This window comes from Dasypus novemcinctus, chromosome 17 (genome assembly GCF_030445035.2).
Source record: "Dasypus novemcinctus isolate mDasNov1 chromosome 17, mDasNov1.1.hap2, whole genome shotgun sequence".
NCBI lineage: Eukaryota > Metazoa > Chordata > Mammalia > Cingulata > Dasypodidae > Dasypus > Dasypus novemcinctus.
In genome coordinates, this window is record NC_080689.1 from 98,954,395 (window position 1) to 98,960,394 (window position 6,000).

Here is a 6,000-nt window from a genome sequence, read left to right on the forward strand (position 1 = left end):
GATATGATTTTCTCGGCATTTTACTCTCCACCAACACCTGACCCTCTCCTGTGTTCATATGCTACCCGTCCCTCCCCCCACTTTTGGGCAATGTTACCCATCCGTCCCTCCCCAGCCACCCTCAAACCCGCAAAGCCCCAACCAAAGGCAAGCCCTTGCCCCCCTTTTATCTCTTCTTTGTGTTCATACTTACCACCATCTCGTCTTAAATTCCACCCCTGCAGACATCGGCTCATATCCTTCCTCCACCCTCCGATTTCCTGTAAGCCTATCGTTCAGTCTCTTGCTATCTAGGGCAGCTTGTTTATTTCATATCATTGAGGTCATGTAGTATTTGTCCTTCAATGTCTGGGTTGCTTCACTCAACATAAGGTTCTCAAGATTCATCCATGTTATTACATGTGTTTGTAGTGTGTTTGTTCTTACAGCCGAGTAGTATTCCATTGTGTGTATATACCACATTTTATTGATCCACTCATCTGTTGATGGGCATTTGGGTTGATTCCAACTTTTGGCAATAGTGAACAATGCTGCTATGAACATTGGTGTACATATATCGGTTTGTGTCCTTGTTTTCAGTTCTGCTGGGTATATACCCAGCAGTGGTATTGCTGGGTCATATGGCAAATCTATGGCTAGTTTTTTGAGAAACCGCCATACTGTCCTCCAGAATGGTTGGATCCTTCTGCATTCCCACCAGCAGTGGATGAGTGTTCCCCTTCCTTCACATCCTCTCCAGCACTTGTATTCTTCTGTTTTTTTCATAGCTGCCAATCTTATGGGTGTAAGATGGTATCTCATTGTAGTTTTGATTTGCATTTCCCTGATAGCTAGAGATTTGGAGCATTTTTTCATGTGCTTTTTTGCCATTTGTATTTCTTCTTTGGAGAAGTGTCTGTTTAAGTCTTTTTCCCATTTTTTAAATGGGTTGTTTATCTTTTTATTTTCAAGATATAGAAGTTCTTTATATATGCAAGTTATAAGTTTCTTATCAGATATATGATTGCCAAATATTTTCTCCCACTGTGTGGGCTCCCTTTTTACTTTCTTGACAAACTCCTTTGAGGTGCAGAAGGCTTTAATTTTGAGGAAGTCCCATTTATCTATTAGTTCTTTTGCTGCTCGTGCTTTTGGTGATATATTCATAAATCCATTTCCTATTACAAGGTCCTGTAGATGTTTGCCTACACTGCTTTCTAAGGTTTTTATGGTCTTGGCTCTTATATTTAGGTCTTTGATCCATCTTGAGTTGATCTTTGTATAAGGTGTGAGATGGTAATCCTCTTTCATTCTTCTACATATGGCTATCCAGTTCTCCAGACACCATTTGTTGAATAGGCCACTCTCTCCCAGTTGAGAGGGTTTGGTGGCTTTATCGAATATTATGTGGCTGTATATGTGAGGTTCTATATCAGAGCTTTCAATTCGATTCCATTGGTCTATGTGTCTCTCCTTATGCCAATACCATGCTGTTTTCACCACCGTAGCTTTGTAGTCTTTCTTCCTTTTTGATGTAAGCTTTGAGGGCTATAAATTTCTCCCTCAATACTGCCTTTGTGTGTCCCATAGGCTTTGACATATTGTGTTCTATTTTCATTCATCTCAAGATATTTGCTGAATTCTTTTGTGATTTCTTCTTTGACCCAAAGATTATTTAAGAATATGTTGTTTAATCTCCATATCCCCTTTTTCCATCCATTATTGATTTCCAACTTCATTCTTTATGACCAGGGAAAGTGTTTTGTACAATTTCAATCTTTTTAAGATTATTGAGACTTGTGACCCAACATATGGTCTATCTTGAAGAAGGATCCATGAGCATTTGAAACAAATGGATATTCTGCTGTTTTGGGGTGCAATGCTATATAGATACCTGTTAGGCCTAGTTTATCATATTATTCATGTTCTCTGTTTCTTTATCCTCTGTCCAGATATTCTGTCTGTAGGAGTTTGATATTATTGATGAATTCCAAAAAGAAATATTAGATTATCTTTGTAATCTGATCTGTACCTGGGCATGACTGAGTTACAATTAGGTGTTGAGTCCCCATTCACCATGGGGTGAGGACTCACAGATAAAAGGCATGGAAAAGAACAGAGTTGAGGGTTTTCTGATGTTGGAGTTTTGATGTTAGAGTTTGATGCTGAAGTCTTAACCTGGAGCCCCAAGAACTCAGCGTGCAGAGGAAAGAGAAGCCAGCCCCAGGAAGAAAGGAAACTTGAACCCAGAGAAAAGCAAGACCCAGGAAGATAGGAACCCAGGAAGCCTAACCCTCACAGACGTTGGCAGGCATCTTGCTCCAAATAGATTTTGGTGAGGGAAGTAACTTATGCTTTATGGCGTGTTGTCTATAAGTTCCTACCTCAGATAAATACCCTTTATGAAAACCAACCAATTTCTAGTATTTTGCATCAGCACCCATTTGGCTAATACACTATCCAATACTGAGAGTGGTATATTGACGTATCTAACTATTATTGTAGATAAATCTATTTCTCTCTTTATCTTGCCAGTGTGTTCCTCATGTATCTTTGGACACTCAGGTTAGGTGCACAAATATTTAGTATAGTTATTTCTTCTAGGTAAATTTCCCCTTTTATTAATATATAATGACCTTCTTCATCTCTTATAACTGTTTTGCACTTAAAATCTATTTTGCCTGAGGTTAGTATCATACCTCCAGCTCTTTTTTCATTACTATTTCCATGGAATCTCTTTTTCCAAACTTTCACTTTTTGCCTGTTTGCCTGTTTATGTCTGAAGTGAGTCTCTTGTACAAAAATATAGATGGTTCATTTTTTTTCTAATCTTATTAATTGCTTGATTTAGTTTTTATTTTTAAAGAAGCTTTAGTTAACATAAATGTTACATGAATAATACAATATATTCTCATATGCTCCATTTCCTTCCTGACACTTTTTTTAAATTTTAAGAACATCTTTTTTTTTTTAATTTTTTTATTCATTTTTAAAAAATATTACATTCAAAAAAATATGAGGTCCCATTCAACCCCACTGCCCCCACCCCATCACTCCCCCCACAGCACTCCCCCCACTCTCTCCCATCATCATGACACATCCATTGCATTTGGTAAGTACATCTCTGGGCATCCCTGCACCTCATGGTCAATGGTCCACATCATAGACCATACTCTCCCACGTTCCATCCAGTGGGCCCTGGGAGGATCTACAATGTCCGGTAATTGTCCCTGAAGCACCACCCAGGACAACTCCACATCCCGAAAACGCCTCCACATCTCATCTCTTCCCCCCATTCCCCGCACCCAGCAGCCACCATGGCCACTTTTCCCACACCAATGCCACATTTTCTCTGTGGACATTGGATTGGTTGTGTCCATTGCACATCTATGTCAAGAGGAGGCTTAGATTCCACATGGATACTGGATGCAATCCTCCTGCTTTCAGTTGTAGGCACTCTAGGCTCCACGGTGTGGTGGTTGACATACTTCAACTCCATGTTAGCTGAGTGGGGTAAGTCCAATAAATCAGAGTGTAGGAGTTGAAGTCTGTTGAGGCTCAGGGCCTGGCTATCATATTGTCAGTCCAGAGATTCAAATCCCCTAGATATATCTTAAACCCCAGCACCAACTACAATTCCAATAAAGTAGCATGAAAGTCTTGTGAAAAGAGATCCCATCTGAGTCCAGTTCCATCACACAGAAACACCACCTCCAAAGAAGGGCCAACTGACATGGCAGTGAACCCCATCTGCCATGACCATAGAACCTGTGGGTCTCTTTAGCCCTCAAAAGAACCAATAACTGGGGTTGTATCTACTTTATCTGTCTCTGAGACTCTGCTCAGGTGTGCATAAGGACAATCCTTCTGACAACCTCCAGACTCTTTTTTAGAGACTCATAGCCATATAAACTCATTTCTCCTTTCCATTTCCCCCCTTACATTAGGTCAAACAGCATTTTAAACTCCTGTTATTATATGTAGACAGGGATATTCTGCTGGTCTGCGTTGAACCTTTAATTCAAGGTCATTTTCTAGTTGCATCATCAGCTGGTACTTGGTAGTGATCGCTTGGTGCCAGGGAGGCTCATCCCTGGGTGTCATGTCCCACGCTGGGGGGAAGGCAGTGCACTTACATGCTGAGTTTGGCTTTGAGACTGGCCACCTTTGAGTAACATGAAGGCTGTCAGGAGGAAACTCCCAGGCACAGTGCTGCTTTAGGCCTTGTTCTTATTTCAGGTGCATAGGCTCACAAGCATAGTCATTAGTATCAGGGGCTCACTGTTGGACCCTCATTCCTTCCTGTTCCTTACCGTTGTACCTGGGGGACTGCCACTGCTCCCCTAGGGACCATGACAGAGCACCCCCGGCCAGAAACCCAGTACCCCCCCAGCTGTTGTTTTTAATTGTTTCCACTATGAGTATATCCAAACATTACCATGCACCCTGGACATATGCCCTGTATAACTCCCTGTTAACCATATATCACCTGTCAATAACATCCCATACCAGTATTCCTCCGCTGCCATTGTTGAACCACTCTGTGATCCAAAACTTGCTGAAAAGTGAAGCCCAATATGTCAGGATCCCTTACTAGTAAAATGGAATATAGCGATGGGTTTAAAGGTTAGATCTAGAATACGTATTGATTTGGAAAAATTCTACATCCTATCTTTTCTTTTTTCCTAGTTATTGAGCTTCTCTTCACAAAAGCTATAGATCACAGTAATTCATATATACAATATACAATACTCCCACACATCCACCATAAAACCTTTTCCCTTCCACAGTGATAATCTTTTAACTTATTCATATCATATTTACTGAAACTGATGTACAGACTCTGATACAATAGCTTTCCAACAAGGTGACATCTGTGCTTACAATGTGGTCCATACTTTAGGATATACAGTTTTCTAAATTTTTTACTTATCCTATGTTTTACATTATGGTTTACATTATTAGTCTGTTATCCCCTATATGTTTTTGGTGTAATATTACATATTTTATATCCATCCTTGTGTACGCTCGCAAAACTCCTCTCTTACCCCCACATTTACCTTGGTTCCATCCATTCAACATCCATTTTCCCCTCCCCTTAGGGCCCACAGCGACAACCAATCTCCATTTCCTCAGGAGTCACGTCCAGAGATACTTGCAACAGAGTTCAGCGCCTGACTTACTCAACTGCCCTAATGCCCTGGGAGCCATCCTTTCTCTCGAGAGATACAGTTCCCTCTTTTTTGATGGCATTAGTCCTCCCCAGGATGTGGGTCCACCCCCACTCTCACTACTTGGATCTCTATCCAATGGTACAACTGGCAAAATGAGCATTCAGCCATTCCCCAGGAGTCTGTCCCGTGTCAGACCATCCCCTCTGATCATCCGAAACAGGTAACCCTCTTAATTATATTTTGATACGGTTTTCTCAGCATTTTACTCTCAACCAACACCTAACACTCTCCTATGTTCGTATGTTACCCCTCCATCCCCCCAATTTTTGGGGCACTATTACCCATCCGCCCATCCCCAGCCCCCTGAAACCCACAAAACCCCACCCAGAGGCAATCCCTTGCCCCCATTTTATCTCTTCTTTGTGCTCATACTTACCGCCAGCTCATCATAGATTCCACCCCTGCAGACGTCGGCTCACATCCTTCCTCCACCCCCCGATTTCCTGTAAGCCTATCTTCCAGTCTCTAGCTCTCTGAGGCAGCTTGCTTATTTCATATCATTGAGGTCATGTAGTATTTGTCCTTCAATGCCTGGGTTGCTTCACTCAACATAAGGTTCTCAAGATTCATCCATGTTATCACGTGTGTTTGTAGTGTATTTGTTCTTACAGCCGAGTAGTTTTCCATTGTATGTATATACCACATTTTATTGATCCACTCATCTGCTGATGGGCATTTGGGTTGGTTTCAACTTTTGGCGATAGTAAACAATGCTGCTATGAATATTGGTGTACATATATCGGTTTGTGTCCTTGTTTTCAGTTCTGCTGGGTATATACCCAGCCTT